The sequence below is a fragment of the Felis catus genome, chromosome C2 (genome assembly GCF_018350175.1).
Source record: "Felis catus isolate Fca126 chromosome C2, F.catus_Fca126_mat1.0, whole genome shotgun sequence".
NCBI classification, from domain to species: Eukaryota; Metazoa; Chordata; class Mammalia; order Carnivora; family Felidae; genus Felis; species Felis catus.
The window spans coordinates 156,878,881-156,898,721 of NC_058376.1; the positions used below are offsets into that span (position 1 = coordinate 156,878,881).

The 19,841-nt window shown below is 41.5% G+C and overlaps 2 long non-coding RNA genes across 3 annotated transcripts in view; one reads left to right on the plus strand and one right to left on the minus strand.

Annotated features, from left to right (window-relative positions):
- Window positions 1-1,357: 1,357 nt before the first annotated feature.
- Window positions 1,358-1,891, plus strand: LOC123380201. Its single transcript, XR_006585720.1, has 2 exons — window positions 1,358-1,419; window positions 1,546-1,891. It is a non-coding gene; the product is annotated as an uncharacterized LOC123380201 (long non-coding RNA).
- A 1,040-nt stretch (window positions 1,892-2,931) lies between these two features.
- Window positions 2,932-19,841, minus strand: part of LOC123380200 — a 48,139-nt gene continuing 31,229 nt past the window's right edge. Inside the window, exons 1-4 of one of the 2 annotated variants that reach the window (XR_006585719.1) lie at window positions 9,847-9,930; window positions 7,428-7,698; window positions 4,199-4,370; window positions 2,932-3,428 (exon numbers count right to left, since the gene is read on the minus strand). This is a non-coding gene — a long non-coding RNA (uncharacterized LOC123380200). Of the gene's footprint in view, window positions 3,429-4,198; window positions 4,371-7,427; window positions 7,699-9,846; window positions 9,931-19,841 lie in introns of those variants that run through there. The other variant, XR_006585718.1, reaches the window with a different exon arrangement.

Genomic DNA, 19,841 nt, shown 5'->3' on the forward strand with positions numbered 1-19,841 from the left:
TGCGACTTCGCCGCGGCGGCTCCCGCCGGCCCTGCCGCGGGTAGCGGGGCCCCGGCCCGGCTCGGCTCGGCCTCTCTCTGGAGGCTGGCCGTGGCCTGGCGGCCGCGGCATCTTCGTCCCCGCCTGTAAAACAGAGGTCGCTTCCAAGGTTGCTTCTTGAAATCAACGCCGGGGCAAGTTCCTGCCCCTTGGAAAGCCCCCTTCCCCGTCCGGCACACTTCCTCTTAAAAAAGCACCATGACCCCTGCTCCCTGCCACCTTCATCGGTTGGGTCACCGTGTAGTTTGTTTGTTTGTTTGTTTGTTTTTAACTCCGGTTTAATTTACATGGAATAAAATACACCTATTTGAAGCGTGCCGTCCATGAGTTTTGGCAGATTCAGCCACCAGGGTAACCACAGCACCGACAGAGAATAGCACCCTCCCATCACTGCACTCCCAGGCAATTCTAATCCGGTTTCTATCGCTTTACCGTAGTTTTACCCGTCCTTTGACGTCACACAACTTCGCATCATCTGTACTCGTTTGAGCCAGCCTTCCTTCTCTTGGCATAATGTCTTGAGTTTCACCCAGTACTGCTGGTGTGCCCGTAGGCCCTCCTTATGCACAGTAGTAGCCCACTGTATGGAAGCAGTACAATTGTGGACCCGTTCACTATAGATATTTGCAGCTTTTGAGTGATTATGAATACAGCGGCTATAACCATCAGCAGTTTTGTGCAAGTCGTTGTGTGGACGCATGTTTTCGTTTCTCTCGGGTAAATACCGAGGACTGGAATTACTAGGTTTTCGGATAAGCATGTATTTCACTGTTGTCCAAAGTGGCTAGACCATATTACACTCTCACCGGCAGTGCTTGAAGTTCAATTGCTCCACATTCTCCACAATATTTAGTAAGGTAAGGGTTATTGATTTTAGCCATTTTAGTGAGTGTGGAGTGGTCCCTAATATATTCTCAATGCACAATGTATTTATCTTCCTGCCAGTTACTTCCAACCACAATTTAGTAATTATTTGTATAATATCTGGGTAGTACACAAACAGCTCCAAGATAATTTGTGTTTTCCCTAGGATGCGGCTTGGCAAATAATGGAGGCTCAATCAATTTAAGGTGAACAAGTGAATGAATTCAACGAAAATTGACATGTTGATAATTGAAATGTTGATAAAAACAAAATAACAATGACAACAATAATAATACATGCTCTAACTTCTATTCTTGTTTTTTTTTTTAATGTTTATTTATTTTCAGAGAGCGAGCAAGCAGGAGGGGGAGGGCAGAGAGGGAGGAAAAGAGAGAATCCCAAGCAGGCTCCATGCTGTCAGCGCAGAGCCCGATAAGGGGCTCGATCCCACAAGCCGAGAGATCGTGACCTGAGCCAAAATCAAGACTCAGACACTTAACCAACTGAGCCACCCAGGTGACTCGTGTGGGTTTTTTCTTCCATATTTGTGTTTCACATTGTATTTCACTCTTTCATCAATAAGTGCTATAATTTCCCTGAAACTGGAGCTCAATGAAGTAAACTGTGGTAACTATTCCTCAGGTGCCTAAAGGTTCTATTCATGAAGGTTGCAGAAGAACGTAAGAGGATCCTGTCCACAAGAAGTTTATACTCTATTTGCCGGTGACCAGGTATAGGACATGGTGTGGAAAAAGATAAAACGTAGGAGCCCTGGAATCCAGGTTCAGCCCTACCTGTTCCCATAACCAAAAGTGACTGCTGCTCTCAGCCTTCCATTCACCTTCCTGAACTCAGAGATCACACTAGATGGTCTTTAAGTAACAAGAAAACTAAATCGTCTTCAAGTTATAAGATAATACGATGGCATTTGAATAACCCTGGGAGTACCTATAAAATGCTTAGTAAACACTGGTTACTATTACCCGTATATACCTGTGTGCATTTTATTAGTTCATCAACAAATACCTTCTGAGCACTTGTTACATGCTAAATACGGTGCCAAATTCAACAGATACAAAATTCATTTAGATCTGGTCTCCACCCTCCACAAACTCAAACAGAGACAAAAAAACTCAAAGATCCTAGGATGCTATGTTGGGATAAGCAATGTGTTTTTGGAAACCTAGATGACAGGTTCCTTATCTAGATGGCACTGAGAATGGGAGTAGGAGAGTTACAAATCAGGGAAGGCTTCCTGGAGCAGGTTATATTTTAATTGAGATTTGAGGATACACAGGAATTAGCTAATTAAAGAAGTGGTTTCCTGGGGAATAGTTTATCCACAAATTTAGTCTGAGTGTTGTAACATTTGTTATTACATACCTACTACAAAATCTACATATTCCTCTATATTACTGTTGTCTATCCTAGGTTAAACATCTTTAGAACAAAGTTAGTTTACAGCACTCAGTATCTCAGTCACTTTTTCACATACCCCTAGACCAAAAGAAATACCTAAGAAATACCACCTACTGTGTAGTAAGATCCAAACAACTTAATGAATATTCATATCCTAAGACCTTAGTAGGCATATGAAAAATAATACACAAAAAATTTGAGAAAAATACATTTTTATTTCATTTTTAAATAACCCCCCTTAGGTACTAATGAGATATCTTTACCTCTTGGTCACTGCAATTTCTCAAACCTTGGATTCAGATGGCATTTTGCTATCTTCTACCTGTCGTACACAGATTTCCACGTAGCATTTACTTTTTGTCACAGCAACCACAGAAAACAGTCTTGCAACATCAACGAAAGAAATGTACCATAATTTAATGCTGAAACTGCAAACTTCCTGAGGCCAGTATAGTTCATGCCATGTCTGACAGATGCCAAGTTTCACTGTTTCCCTTTAAAATTTAAAATATCCCGGGGGGTGCCTGGGTGGCTCAGTCGGTTAACCGTCCAACTTCACTTCGGCTCACGTCATGATTTCACAGCTCGTGGGCTCAAGCCCCGCATAGAGCTCTGTGCTGACAGCTCAGAGCCTGGAGCCTGCTTTGGATTCTGTGTCTCCCTCTCTGCTCCTCCCCCACTCGTGCTCTGTCTCTCTCTCTCAAAAATAATAAATAAACATAAAATAAAATTGTCCTGGACTGCTCTAGGTGGGTTTGCTGCTGTACCCTGAGATGCCTGAGTACACAGTTTAGGAAACTTGGCAGACAGATCCCTGCCAATACCCAAGTTATCAGAAAGACAACAGGAAACACAAAAAGCAGCTCATGTAGGAAGAAGGCCTGGTCCAATGAGAAATGGGCTTCACAAAGGCTGTTGCCTGAAGAGCTCAGCTTGACTTCTGTCTTTTAATCCTCCAAGAACTCCTGTATGGAAGGTATTGAATCCCCATTTTAGAGACAAGAAAGCTGAGGCTCAGAAGCTAAATCTCCAGGCTTGCTCATGATTTCAGATCCATGATTAAAACCTAGGATGTCTGTCTTCTGTTGTCTCCCAGATAGATAATCCTAGAGGAAAGAAAATGAAAAAGAAAATTTTGGAATTAACTACCAAAATAATAACACTCCTCATATAACATAGATTTCCTTTGAATATCTATATAGTATTTCTACTTAGATCTGCCTTTCTCTGAATTACTATTAAAAAGAAAAGGAAAGGATAAGGAGATGAAGAAAATGAGTAGCACTCTTAGGAAAAAAACAGCGTAGGAAACATCTACATTCTTTCGTAATCAGTCACTAAAATGTATCTGGGAGCACAACTCTATTTTTAACTGGCAACAAGACTGAAATAGATCATTTAAATACAGGAGACTGACTTCCCGACCCATTTGTTCATTATTTGTGATGATAGTGGAAACTCTGAGCAGACTTTGTTATGACATTGGACTTTATTTTCCATTTGAAGGCCAAGAGACAAATCACTGCTAGTTTGAAACCATACTTCACCAAAAATCCATCAAGTAGGGCACTGTGTTAAATACTAGAGTGGGAGGGGGCACTGGATGTAGATCACATCCTTCCTCAGGGGTTAAGTATGTACACAAATGTTCAGAGTGGCTTTATTCATAATTGCCTGTACTGGAAACACCCCAAGTGTCCACCAGCTGGCAACCGGATAACTGTGGTATAGCCATACAGTGGAATTCTACAAAGCAATAAAAAACAGACTACTGGTCCATTCAACAGTGAGGATGAGTCTCAAAAACCCTGTGCTGAGCACAAGACACAAAACAGGGATTCTATTTATGGGAAGTCCTAATACAGGGAAAACTTACCAATGGTAATGGAAGTTATCACAAAGAATGGGAGTCAGTGGGTATCGAGTAGGAGGGAACATTCTGCTTCCTGATCTGAATGGTGATTAGAGCAGAGAATGCATAGGTAACGATTCAGCAAGCTGTGCACTTAAGATGAGTACGTGGTGCATTTGCGATGTATATGTTATAACTAATGAAAATGAGAAAAAAGATTAGGAACAAAGGATTACAAGGAAAATAAGGAATAAAAAAGGGACGAAAAGGAAAATATGGTCTATCGCAGTGCTATTCACTAGAAATATGATATATATGTGATCATAAAATAAACGCAGTTAAAAATTTTCTAGTAGTCACATTTTAAAAAGGAAAAAGAAATGTGAAGTTATATTTAGAATATACAAATTACATTTCATAATATCTTATGTGGTAATATTTTTAAGTGACATTTAATAAGGTTATAGGTGACAATCTTTTTAAAGGTTATATTGAATAATTTTATAATATTTAACAATATCTTATTAAGGTTCAAATAATTTAAATTTGTTATCAAAATTAAAATCATTAATAAAACATTTTACATATTAGATGGTGCAGGTCTATTGAAAGTAGCACCAATTTAGAAGGAGAGAACAGACACTCTGATATTATTAGCTGGGTAAATAAAGTGATCTATTGACGTCTCTGAGCTTCAGTGTTTCATTTTATTTAATTAAATTAATTTATTTATTAAAAACTTTTTAAATGTTTATTTTTGAGAAAGAGAGAGAGAGAGAGAGAGAGAGAGAGACAGAGCACGAGTGGGGGAGGGGCAGCGAGAGGGACACACAGAATCCGAAGCAGGCTCCGGGCTCTGAGCTGGCAGCATACAAACTGGGAGATCATGACCTGAGCCAAAGATGGACCATTAACTGACTGAGCCACCCAGGCACCCCCCGTGTTTTATTTAAATAAAGGGGATTAATAATGATTATTGGGAGAGATACTCCTCCATGAGCCCCACGGGTCCTGTTGGGTATGCCAACAATGCAAGGCCTTGACCACTCTGTACTTGGGCTACTGCTCAGGGTGATGTCTGCAGCAAGCAGCCTTGAGGGATGAAATAATGTCTCCCTCCAGGACAAAGAACAGTCTTGCTTACTGCCTGCTATAAAATGAAGAATTGCCAACCTCCGGGTCTCTCCTGTAACTCAACCCTCATGAGATTTGAGAGGCGAAGGGGAATCATTGCAAACATGAAGCTCTTGTAACTTACTGTGCAATGGGTAAGAAGTTTCTGGTCTCTGACCCAGGAGTCTGTGAAACGGCAACAGGCTAAGTTCATAACTTGTAAGTAGGGCAAAGTCAAATCCCATCACCAGCACCAAAGACTTCTTGTTTCTTTTTGGTAAAGATCAAATTAAATCCATCAGGAGGTGAAAAAGCTTCATAAATGTAGCAAATACATTTGAATATATGTATTCATAGATTGCTCTGGAAATTAATAATTGATGAAATAGACCTACCTGTCTCGGCACCACTTGCTGTAAACTTATTTCTGTGAGTAAATGTTTTCTCATTGGTTTCAGATGCAAAAAACTCCAAGGTGCGTTCCCAGTGAGTGGAATGCTTTGCTGAAGAAGGGGGCTGGGAGTTAAAGTGGGGATTGGGTAGAACGTGCACTGGGGGTTGTGGATTTGCTGTGACCCTGCCTACCAGGAGGGCTGTGCCCAGCTCTGCACCACCAATGGCGCCAATTTTCCTAACTTCCCACTATGTCCCTGAGGTGCAGAAAGACTTATTTATGTAACCCTTCAACTGGGAAATACCTTCGAGTCTCCTACCATTTTTAAGAATTTGACTTAAGCTCTATAGACAATAATGCAAATCCAGAAGGCACTTAAATTCTCCTAGAATTTAACTCCAAACTCCCAATGTCAAAAATGTATGTTACAATGCTAAATGTGGGGAATGGGGGGCGCCTGGGTGGCGCAGTCGGTTAAGCGTCCGACTTCAGCCAGGTCACGATCTCGCGGTCCATGAGTTCGAGCCCCGCGTCGGGCTCTGGGCTGGTGGCTCAGAACCTGGAGCCTGTTTCTGATTCTGTGTCTCTCTCTCTCTCTGACCCTCCCCTGTTCATGCTCTGTCTCTCTCTGTCCCAAAAATAAATAAACGTTTAAAAAAAAATGTGGGGAATGGTCATAAAAAGGGTATGGTCCAAGGTAGGAAAAGGGAACTCTCATATGGCAGATTTAAGAGAAGTTTCTTGATATATGAGCAAACGAGGTGGACGGGAGTATGAGCATGATTTCAGCAAGGAGAAGCAGAGAAGGAATCCCAAGAGATAAGAAAGAATTTGGATGTGGAGGCAGGAAATGACAGCCTGAGCTTAGTAATTGTGGCCAGGCCAGTTCAGCTGGTTCCTTGGGACCTACATGGGGGAGTTCTTGTCAGAATTTGTAAGCCCCGAAAAGGTTTTGTCACATGTATTCAGAAAGGAAAATAAATAATGTGCCACTTTTCCATGGTAGTCAGTATCTTGTTTTCCATAAAGACCTGGAAAAGTAGACAGTTTTATGTGCAATGAATGATTGGAAAATTTGGTGCTTTGATGTTACCAGGGATTTCTGTCGAATGTGTCAAAGATGGATTAGATCATGGTAAAAAAGACCATTGGGGAGCCTGGGTGGCTCAGTCGGTTAAGTGTCCGACTTCAGCTCAGGCCATGATCGTGCAGTTTGTGAGTTTGAGCCCCGCTTCGGGCTCTGTGCTGACAGCTCAGAGCCTGGAGCCTGCTTGGGATTCTGTGTCTCCTTCTCTCTCTGCCCTTCCCCCACGCACGCCCTGTCTCTCTCTCAAAAATAAATAAACACAACAACAACAACAACAAAAGACCATGAAAATATCACCAAGAGCCACAGCATTAGTGTGCAATTTCTTGCCCCATCTGCAAGGATCCGCCCAGCTGGTATTTGCAAAAATAAATTCCTCAACAAATAGAAGACTGTTTAAAAAAATGTCATGACAGAGAAATTATCCAGTAACTCCCATAAAATCAATTCCTGCCTAGTTGCCTATTATGGATGTTTTATTCCAAATGGCATGTTCCTATTTCGTTTAGTGGTGAGTTTTCTGATAAGAAAAAGTACTAAAAAATTTGTGTTTTGAAACTCTGTTTCTGTCTCATTTTCTGTATTAGTTACCTATTGCTGAGTAACAAATTGCCCCAATCTTAATAATGTAGAACAATGACCCATATTTATGATCTTACAGGTTCTGGTGGGCCAGGAATTTGAGATTGGCTTAGCTGGAGGGTTTTGGCTCAGGCTCTTGCATGAAGCCGCAAGACGTCAGCCAGGCTGCATCATCATCCGGAGACTTGACCGGTGTTGGAGGCTCTCCTTCACATGGCTGTTGGCCAAAGTTCCTCGTCTCCTGAATTTCTCCACAGGGCTGCCTGGCTGTCTTTATGACAAAGCAGCAGACATCCTTCAAGGTTGAGTGACCAAGGACACAGATAAAGTCGCAATGTCTTTTACGACCTAAAATCAGAAGTCAGACACCATCATTTACACAATTGTCTTATGACTCACACAAGTCATTGTGGGAAGGTACTAAACTAGGGCTCCAAGCCTTCATTAGAGGCAAGGATGGGGACCATTTTGGAGGCTGACTGCCACACTATCTTTATAATACTTTTTAAATATTGAAAATTGTATTTTCAAATAGAAATAGAATCAATGGTTAAAAGCAGTAAGTTATTTATTTATTTTGAGAGAGAGAGAATGCGTATTGAGGGGGAGGGTGGCAGAGAGAGAGGGAGAGTATTAAAAGGAGTAAATTTCAGTTATAAGTTTGAAACAGTGAGAATAGAAGCCATTCAGGAAAACCTGAAATTACTGATGTTACTGACAGTCAGAACTACTCAAATCTCCCTATAATTATTTTGACAGTGATACATTCCAAACACCATTTTAATAAACTGAAGTTCATCTAAAATGTGTACAGGATATAATCAGATGTTAACTTTAATACAAATTTCCATTACTGTGGATGTGTGAATAAGCCTATAGGTTGGTACCTCCAGTTTTTGAGAAAAATGAACAGTAATTGCCTGAAACCATTTACATTTGAAGTGATGTTTAAAAATCATATTTGTAGGGTGCCTACAAATATTTGTAGCATGTTGGGTTTGATAACTTCTTTGTAGATTTTGGGTACTAACCCTTTATCAGATATGTTGTTTATAAATATCTTCTCCCATTCTATAGGCTGCCTTTTAGTTTTGCTGACTTGAATGAATCCTTTAAATGTCACTTTACTGATAAAGTTATCTTACAAAGTTGAGTTAATTTTCATTTTAAAAGCTAGCCTCTCAAATGATAATTAGAAAGTTATTCTAGTATTTTCAGTGCACATGACAAGGCTGCTAAGTGAAAATAAAATCTGAATTGTATGAGAATTCATGGTGGAACTATAAGTTGTTTAAGACTCTTGGTTCATTTACATCAGATTTAAAAGACTGGCATAAATAAAAATTGTCAGTTTTTTTTTTCCCCCACTAAAAAAACATTACTTGGCGAGTATTCTAAGATAACAAGGGAGCTGGAATGATCAGAAATGAGTTTGGTCTGCCAATAAACCACAGGCAATTAGATTCTTGGCGCATTGTGGTCACTATAGGTCTGGTCTGCCTAGCACTGTCTCCCATCCATTTTTGGATGATGCGGTGGTGGGACTAACTGTCCTGCTATGTATGCCCCACCCAGGTTTATCACTTGAAGTTCTGTGTATGGGAAACCCCACAGCCTTGGGAACATGGGAAGAATTTGTCACTCCAGGGGTATGGGATATGGAGTGCTGAGAGGCTGACAATCAAACTGCCACGGGTATGGCATTCAGTCAAGTTTTGATCAATCACTGCATCCCACCCACATGGCCAGTGATTAAGTGAGAAAATTTGAACAAAGCTGGTCTGTCTCTGGCACTTTCTTCTAGAGGTAATAGGGAAAATGAGCTCTTTTCAGTTGTACAATTTACCATGACCACCATCTTGATCACCGTGTGGAAACACCCTGCCCTAGAAATGGAGAACCAAAGCCCTGATCATTGGACTCCTAGACAGAGGCACAGATAAAGCCATCTGCAACCCTGGACTTTAAACTTACTAAGCTATGGAGTCCCTTTCCTGTGTCAGCTGGTTTGAGTTGAGTTTCTATTGCTTGCAATCCTAAGAATAGTGACACTACAACCTGTTAGCATGAAGACGGATTTATTAAAATTTTAAGCAACAGTAGTCCAAAAATGTACTGTTCTACCTCTTTGTCAGCATTCAGGGCATTTCTACTCAATGATTATCCCACATAGCTCCTAAAGCAGTTAAAAAAGTATATCCATACATTTTTAACTGTCTGGATTTGAGAAATATTGTGACACTTGTAGCAAAAAGAAATCGCCTGATAGGAACTGTCAGGTCTCTGCTATTCAGTCTAATTATCCCAAATTGGTACTTGATGTGATAGCTCATATCAGTTAACCAAGGAAACAGTAGGAAAAATCTTTTGAAAACTTTCCTGATGGCAAGAAATGTAAAATGTGTCCCAAGTTAAAATAGGTATGACCACATAATGGATTAGAATGTAAAGCTGACATAAAATCTTAGGTGCCTATAATTCAAGGATACTTCTTACTTGTGCCTAGTTGTTTCAGTTTGTATATCCTGGGGCACATATTCATTTTCCTGTGTAATTAGGAAAGGCATTTCTGTAAAAAAAAAAAAACAAAACAAAACAACAACAAAAAAAACTTAGTGAAGTCTCATAATGGAAATGGGGAGCCATAAAAATCTTTGGAAAATCTAGAGATATGACCAAAACTACAGCAGTAGCGAAGATGAACTGGACAGAGAGGAGGTTAGAAATGAGATCCCTTAGGAGTTCAATGCAATTGTCTAGACAATAAATATGACAGTCTCAATAAAGAAAAATGATTTCTTGCTCTGGGTTTCACCTCACCAATGCAAAGCACCCATCATACAAGGCAAAGTACATATGAAATACCAAACAGTCAACTTATATAGAGTTCTTTAGTTAGCACATTTTTGGATAGCATTTAAGAGCCAGGTGCTGTTTTAAGCAAGTTACATATATTGGCTCATTGAGTTTCCATAACAAACTTATGAAGTAGGTACTGTTAATATCCCCACTGTACAGATGGGGATACAAATACTAAGGGAGATTAAGTAACTTGATCATGTTCACCCAGCTAATAAATGGCTTAGCCACAATGTGAATCCAGATAATCTGACCCCAAATCCTTTCACCCCAACTGCAATGCTCTGCTCATTTTTTGGAGGGAAACTGTTAATTGAGTGCTGCTACTCAAAATATACAGTTTAAAGCATTATTTTGAGAGCAAAAATGTAAACAGGAGAGTAAAGAGGTACTTTGTGGCCCTGAATCATTCAGAACGTGTGGAAAGGAATTTGATCCACATACAAAAAATGGCTAAGCACAGCAAACCATCTCTGAGGTTGTAATATTAGCTCCACCTCAATTGATACTTAGGCAAAAATCAATCAATCAATCAATCAATCAATCAAAAATGGGGCTCCTGAGTGACCGAGTTGCTTAAGCATCTTGATTTTGGCTCAGGTCATGGTCTCACAGTTGTGAGATCGAGCCCCTGCACCGGGCTCCGTGCTGAGTGTGGACCCTGCTTAAAATTCTCTCCCTCTTCCTCTGTGCCTCCCCAACTGTCTCTCCTAAATAAATAAATAAATAAATAAATAAAATTTAAAAATAAAAACAAAAATATAAAAACCTGTGTTTATCAAGGTAAACCTCTCAACATATGCAGAATATCTCTAGAGATCTATATTGTAGTTGGAAAATATGAATACATCTATCATGTTTTGTGTTGTCATTCAGGGAGAGGTAAAGTGAAAGGCATTTTAGTTGTCTTCCTGCTTGTGGCGGCAGTGACAATGTTGAGGTTTCCAGAACACTGAAGTCAGCTCAGTTAATGAAAGACTACACAGCTAACAAATAATGATGAATGATGGAAGGAAATTCACAATTGTAAACACTAGTGAAGCTGGAAAATCTGTTAAGAAAAAAAACACATCAGGTTGCTTAAAAAAAAAAAGCAATTTATGCCAAATAAATGATCACTTTTCTAAAGTGAGAGAGGGAGGTAAATGTAATTAATTTGACAAATCAGTTTAACGAACGTCGCAGATATAACATGAGCGCTATACTATGAAATCTGCTCCTGGGAGTTTTCTAAGCAGTTCACATACATGTCTTGGGTCATTTAATTCTCACGGAAACCCTATAAGGTTTGATTACTATCATCCTGCTTCCATAGATGAGTGAATTGAAGCACAGAGAAGAAAAGTCACATAACAAATATGCCCGGGAAAGGAGATTCAAAACTCTCAGCTCCGACACCTACAGACAGCTCTATACATTCAGCTCGGCACTCTGTCCCCACACTCTTCCCTGGCAATGAGAGTTGCTGTGGGGTTGAGACCCCAGGAACAAGCTGCAACCAAAGAGGTTCAGGAATTGGTAGATAAAGACCCTGGCTTCCCTGCCTCTCTGTGAGACAATCCCAAACATTGTTCACAGACCTCGGAGGAACTGAACCCCAAATACCCCCACTAGTAACTCGCTCATTAAAGTTCCCTTTCCTGGCTGTCTTCCTTCCAGGTCTCACTCTCACCACCCTTCCAGGGATCTCTTTCTTTCTTTCTTTCTTTCTTTCTTTCTTTCTTTCTTTCTTTCTTTCTTTCTTTCTTTCTTTCTTTCTTTCTCTTTCTTTCTTTCTTTCTTTCTTTCTTTCTTTCTTTCTTTCTTTCTTCTTTATTTCTTCTTTCTTTTTTTAAGTCCATTTTTATTTATTTTTGGGGAGATAGAGAGCAAGCAGGGGAGAGACAGAGAGAGAGAGAGAGACAGGATCCCAAGCAGGCTCTGCACCATCAGGGCAGAGACCTAAGTGGGGCTTGAACACACGAACCATGTGATCGTGACCCGAGCCAAAAATCAAGAGTCAGACACTTAACCAACTGAGCCACCCAGGTGCCTCCGGGGGTCACTTTCTGAATCAACTACTTGCACCCAAATCCTTGCCTTTGGAAAAACCCAGACTAAGACAAAACCCAAGCCAGTCTGCCCTCAGCTCCCAGCCTCTGCACATCTACGTGTTCTAGGAGCTGCTTGTCATCATAGTCCCTCTAGGAGACACTACACACTCATTGCCACAATGACTGTATCTGTATCTCATGCCCCAGGTCCCCAAAAACTCATACCCGGGAAAGAGAGGCCCAGGCCGGTAGCCACGACTGTCCCAAGAGCTGGATCGTTTTTTCTGAACCCTGAGTCTCTGATAACAGATTCTCTGGTGCCTGCTTCTCAACCCTTCCCCCTCAACCAGAGTTGCACTTTGCCTTGGCCTCAGCTGTTCGTTCCTGCTTAGCCCCGCCAGGCTCCACTATGGCTCCCACAGATCCAGCTCCAGAAAAGACCTGCCTCTCCACTTCTCTTCTCACCGCACACCGTCCCAACCTCACCTTCTCAGGTGCTGTTGTCAGTGTCACTTCTCAGGTGTCGCTGCATTCATTCATGCTAAGAAAACTGCAGTTTTGCCCCGTATTCTTCTGTAGCATCAGTGCCAATATCAACCCCGCGAACAAGGCAATATTGTCTTAGTATTATTATGAAAATAATGGACTCACTTTGAGAACTATGGCACCAGAATATCTAGAGTGGGTTTAGTTGTGGCCTCCCAAAAGATATGGCCGTGTCCTCACCCTAGAAACTGTGAATGTGACCTTATTTGGAGAAAGGGTCTTTGAAAAACATAATCAAGGATGTCAAGGTGAGCTCATCTTGGATCATCATTAGTGTTTCCAGCCTGAGCTCAGAACATGAGGTGCCACATCTGGTTTGACACCCCAGTTAGGGGGAACCGTGTCAAGGAGGTCACAAGGCGGTCACAAGGATATTAAAGGTCACACAGCTTTAATATCCTGTATTACCTTACTGTGCATTTGGCAATCAACAGTCAGCCTAAGTCCACAAAGCCTGACTTTTTCTTTTAGGTATCTGTGTATCTGAAGTAATTGATAAGGAAATCATTTTTTTTTTAAGTTTATGTATTTATGTCGAGAGAGACAATCCCAAGCAGGCTCCACAGTCAGTGCAGAGGCTGAGGCAGGGCTTGAACTCACGAACTGTGAGATCACGACCTGAGCTGAAATCAAGAGTCGGACGCTTAACCAACTGAGCCGCCCAGGCGCCTTGATGAGGAAACCATTCTGTCTTTATTTTCCTAACGTGTCACTCAGATTTTTGATAGTCGTGAGAATCTCACTCCAAGAGTAGACAACTACATCTTCCATCTTAAATTATTGCAACAACCTCCTTAAGAAATTATTCCCTGGGGGCACCTGGGTGGCGCAGTCGATTGAGCGTCCGACCTCAGCCAGGTCACGATCTCGCGGTCCGGGAGTTCGAGCCCCGCGTCGGGCTCTGGGCTGATGGCTTGGAGCCTGGAGCCTGTTTCTGATTCTGTCTCCCTCTCTCTCTGCCCCTCCCCCGTTCATGCTCTGTCTCTCTCTGTTCCAAAAATAAATAAACGTTGAAAAAAAAAAATAAAATCTTTATGAACCTCTTTAATTCCAAAAGACAGATTATAAACTGTTGACCTGGCTCCTATGATCTTTCCAGCTTTCATACACCTAACATACCCAATCCCAGGGAACCAGTTGCTGTTTCCTGAAAACTCCAAACCCTTTCCTACTTCAGCCAAACACATACAGTGATTTCCTGGTCTCAGGAACTACTCTGTACCGTTCTAAAAGCTGTCAGGTCATGAATAGCCCACTTTTCCTTAATATCAAAGCTTGTTAAGGCTTTACAAAGAAGGATGGACTAGAAGAAACTTGACACATTATAGAAAAGGAAATGCTAGCCAGCCAGTTGTCCAAAGTGCATAGGCGACTTGGGGTCGAGCCAACGTGAGCGAGGGAACAGCTTCTCAGACAGGAATGATGCCAAGAGGATTTCAATGAGCCCATTCTTCAGACTCCCTGTTTCATTATTTAAAAAAAAAAGTTTTTTTCATGTTTATTTATTTTTGAGAGACACAGAGAGACAGAGAACAAGCAGGGGAGGAACAGAGAAAGAGGGAGACACAGAATCCGAAGCAGGTTCCAGGCTCTGAGCCATCGGCACAGAGCCCGACGCGGGGCTTGAACCCACGAACCCGGGACCCGGGACCCCATGACCCGCTCGAGATCACGACCCGAGCCGAAGTCAGTTGACTAACCGACTGAGCCACCCAAGCGCCCCTCCCCCTGTTTCATTATTAAGGTTTTCAGAGAAGAGTCAGATGCAGTGAGTAGCTCTGTGCCCGTCATTGCAAAGGCCACTGGAAGCAAGAGTATATAGTACGAGAACCTGTGCTAAGACCTTTACTGTCTGGGCTCTCGTTCCGTCCCATCTCTTTTTTGTTTTGTGTTGTCACACAACTCCCATGAATTCTCCCATGTTACGGTTGCATATTATTCTGTCAAAGTATCTCATAAAGATATTTTGAAGTGCTTTTAGTCCCCTAGTGTAGTCCAGTTGTTGGAAAGGTCCAGATAAGATTGGCCCGGGTGTGCACATTCCTTGCTGCGGGGAAAAGGAAACCCAGCGCCCCGGCCAAGATCTCTGTGAATTCCCTGTGGAGTTATGGTCTCATGGCTGTGCTGGCTCTGACCGCCTCCAGCTGAATTCTTGTTCTCCATCGCGCAGCTAGAGGCTGTTCCTTCGTCTCTACCCTGTCTTCATCCATTTCTACATTTTCAGACCCAAAATGGCTTCTGCTTCCCCGAGGTTCTGAGTACGTATCCGTCTACAAGGAATGTTTAGGGAAGTGGAGACACAGAAGCATCTCACAATCAAACATCAGACACTCTTGTTCTCAGCCGTCTTTTGGTTCCATCCCTCGTTTCTGTGTTCCTCTCCTCCGTGCTTGCCCTCTCCAAAGAGAAACACACACACACACACACACACACACACACACACACACCAAATTCTTTCCATTTTCTTCTGTTAGAGCAGTTTAATCTTCTCAAGTTCCTACCTTCCCAAAGCAGCTCTGAGCCTTTGACCAGGGACTTTTATGGTTTCCTTTTATAGATATAAATCTTTGGACTATCTGGTATTTGTTTTTGTTTAAGACTAATTAAAAAAAATTTTTTTTTACTGTTCCATATAGCAATACAAGGAGGTTGGATATAAATCGGCAAAAACAAAACCAAACAAAAACAAAAGGAGAAAGGAACCAATCAACAAACCAAAAACCAAGGATTACCAGGAGCACCATGCTCAGAATGACTCAAAGCAGTGCTCGAAGACTGTGCTCCTTGCCAGGCCCGGGGGACACACAGGTACTCTGCTCAGATCCCCTGAGAACCCTCTTCAGGGTACACCAGCCACCTTCTTTGTAGGGTTGCCCTTGGGCTACTGGAGTCACCTCCAGCTGGAAGGCTGGAGATTCCAGGAGTTCACATCTCTGAAGGTGACCAGCAGTTGGCCGCTGACTAGTTGAGAGTGTACGAAGCCCAGCTCCTCAGCCTCAAGACTGGATGAACTCAGAGGTGTAAATTATGCCCCAGAACTCCCCACAGGATCAGACTGACTCCAGGAATTCATCTAAAATTGTATACTTGTCTGTCTGCCTCCTCTTGCCTGTCCTGCTTCCCCACTGCCTTGCTAGTCTGTCCTGGGAGCACTTCCTTAATAAACCTCTTCCGCTTGAATCTGTGGCTCAGTCTGCTTCTGGGAGAACCCAATCTAAGATGTTAAGTATTCCATTTTGTTGGATAGGCAACCTGGGAATTCATTCTTTCCTGCGTATACACTGAGCACCTAATATATGTACTGGGTACTATTAAAACAGTCGGTACCCTCAGGAAAAGTGCAAACTAGTTAGTGAGGTAAGACATGGGGAGCCATAAGTATAATTTGAGGCCACATGTCCTTTATTTACAAAAAATACTGAATATTCTCTATGTACATATGGTAGAATCTCAACATGATAGGGAAGGAGTGCTTATAGCTTCATGGTCTTAGGTGCTGGATTTGGCAGGGCATATAAGATTTCCAAACAAAAAGTTGGAAGTGGAGAAATATTAACTAGGGAAAATTGTAAGGGTAGTTGAACATAGAAGGTTGAGAAGATAAAGAGAGACATAGTGTCCGGGGCACCTGGTTGGATCAGTCAGTAGAGCATGCACCTTTTTTTTTTTTTTAACGTTTATTTATTTTTGAGAGAGAGAAAGAGAGAGAGACAGAGTGTGAGCAGGGGAGGGGCAGAGAGAGAGAGAGGGAGACACAGAATCAGAAGCAGGCTCTAGGCTCTGAGCTGTCAGCACAGAGACTGACACAGGGCTCGAACTCACAAACTGTGAGATCACGACCTGAGCTGAAGTCAGACACTTAACCGACTGACCCGCCCAGGTGCCCCAAGCATGCAACTCTTGAGTTCTGGGTTGTGAGTCTGAAGCCCACATTGGGCATGGAGACTACTTTAAAAGAATAACTAAACAAATAAATAAATAAAAATTTTAAAAAAAGAAAGATGTAGTGTTAAGAGAGCTCTTGAGAGGATCCTTTGTCTTCTGAAAGGCTGAATCCTTGCCATATAGCTTCAGCCTTTCACTTGGCCATTCATATCCCATGAGCGTATGATATGATGCACACAAGGGGTCATTCTGTACTTGGGTAATGGCTAAAAATCTTAGGGAACAGGTTCAAATATGCAAAAAACCATGTTACATCCTTTTCCTCCCCTTCTATATAATTTCCTGTGTAATTATCCTTGTAAGCCTCCATTCCGCTAGGGTGGTGAAAATTTGATCTTCATCAAATTGTGTGTCCCTCTACCACCCCCTTTTCCTTCAAGTTGCATCTAAGTTCCAAGAGCTTTTGGGGGAATTTAGTAGTACCCTTAATCCTCACCACCATCCGGACATCTGATCCCTGGGTTATCAGGCATGAGCAGTTAACTGCTGAGTTGCCCTTCATGCCTATCCTCAAGACATCTGTAGATTCCGCTATCCTTTCTGCTAATCTCATTCTGTGCTGGGGCATGGTGTGCTCCAGTAGGTTGGTCCCGGGGGTGTGCCCAGGGGTGAGCAAGGTACAAGGATTCATCTCTATTTAAACTTCCATCATTTTTCTGTTTTCCTTCCTCTGCTTCTTTCCTCTCTACTTCTAGAATCATATTTAGTAACAGGACAGGAGTTGGCCCTTACATTATTCTGTTTTTTTTTTTTTTTCCCTCCCAAACATTGTCTGTATTTTAAGCCATTTCCATTCCTTAAGGATTTTGAAACTATCAAGTGAAGAGGAGATAGGCTGTTCTCTTCCTGCTGTCACATCTTGAAGGTGGGGAGAAATCATAGAAAGAAACTGGACAGGGGAAAGAGGTGACTACAGCACAAAATTTAAGAAAATACCAACTCTTGGGGTCATGTAAATGCTGACTCTACAGAATCCTGAGAATGAGTGCCTCCTAAATTTCACACCCTACAGATCTCACTTGCCTCATGCTAGTCCCAGACTTGGAAGAAAATACCAATCGTTGCCCCTAAAAACCAGTGAAAATAAAATTTTTAGCTTATCTAACTTGGTCAAAAGACTAAAAGAGACGTGAATGGTGGTTAGAGCTCCACAGTGGATTATGGATGATATCTATGTTGTTTATCTTTTTTTTGTATTCTTTTCTTTTTTTCCTCCACGTTTATTGAGGTATAATTGCCAAAACTGTAAGCTATTTAAAGTATACATGAATATTTGATATATGTATACATTGTGAAGGGATTCCCCCATCAAGTTAATGATCACATCCATCGCTGTATATATTTGTTTTGTGTGTGTTGGGGGGGAAGGGTGTGAGAATATTTAAGTTCTACTTTCTTGGCAAATTTCAATTATATAATACAGTGTTACCAACTATAGTCACATGTTACAGATTAGATCCTTAGGACTTATTCCTTTTATACTGAGTAGCTTTTTGTTCAAGTAACCCTTGTGCTAAAGACTTGTGATAAAAGGGTACTTAGAAGGTATCAAAGAGAATCTTTGGCTCATTGTTATCTGAACGTGGCCTTCTTTCCACTTCATTTTCCAGAATGTTGCCATAGGCAGAGACAATGAAAAGGCGGGAGAAATGGTCCAGAACGAGGCTGGGGATGACTGTTGTATCTTGTAAATGCTGTGTACATTTTGTTTCTGCTGGCTGCTTGAACCACCCTTTAGAAGTCCCTGCTAAGTGTTGTCACAAAATATTTGTAGGTATTCTGTATATTTCTAATATCCTCCAATGAGCATGTAATAATTTTATGATTAAAAATAAAGTTATATAAAATAAAAACTATTGTGATAACATTGACAGGGAAGCTAGCAGAAGTGTGTAAGGGAATTTTTTGCATTATTCCTACAGTTTTTCTGTAAGTTTGAAATTGTTTCAAATCAAAAAATTTGAAAATTATGAAAAATCAAAACCTTTCTAAAATTAAAAAAAATGTGTTAAGTTAAAAACCTCAGTGGTTGGCACAAAAACAGACACACAGACCAATGGAATAGAATAGAAACTCCAGAACTAGACCCACAAACGTATGGCCAACTCATCTTTGACAAAGCAGGAAAGAACATCCAATGGAAAAAAAGACAGCCTCTTTAACAAATGGTGCTGGGAGAACTGGACAGCAACATGCAGAAAGTTGAAACTAGACCACTTTCTCACACCATTCACAAAAATAAACTCAAAATGGATAAAGGACCTGAATGTGAGACAGGAAACCATCAAAACCTTAGAGGAGAAAGCAGGAAAAGACCTCTCTGACCTCAGCCGTAGCAATCTCTTACTCGACACATCCCCAAAGGCAAGGGAATTAAAAGCAAAAGTGAATTACTGGGACCTTATGAAGATAAAAAGCTTCTGCACAGCAAAGGAAACAACCAACAAAACTAAAAGGCAACCAACGGAATGGGAAAAGATATTCGCAAATGACATATCGGACAAAGGGCTAGTATCCAAAATCTATAAAGAGCTCACCAAACTCCACACCTGAAAAACAAATAACCCAGTGAAGAAATGGGCAGAAAACATGAATAGACACTTCTCTAAAGAAGACATCCGGATGGCCAACAGGCACATGAAAAGATGTTCAGCGTCGCTCCTTATCAGGGAAATACAAATCAAAACCACACTCAGGTATCACCTCACGCCAGTCAGAGTGGCCAAAATGAACAAATCAGGAGACTATAGATGCTGGAGAGGATGTGGAGAAATGGGAACCCTCTTGCACTGTTGGTGGGAATGCAAATTGGTGCAGCTGCTCTGGAAAGCAGTGTGGAGGTTCCTCAGAAAATTAAAAATAGACCTACCCTATGACCCAGCAACAGCACTGCTAGGAATTTATCCAAGGGATACAGGAGTACTGATGCATAGGGCCACTTGTACCCCAATGTTCATAGCAGCACTCTCAACAATAGCCAAATTATGGAAAGAGCCTAAATGTCCATCAACTGATGAATGGATAAAGAAATTGTGGTTTATATACACAATGGAATTCTACGTGGCAATGAGAAAGAATGAAATATGGCCTTTTGTAGCAACGTGGATG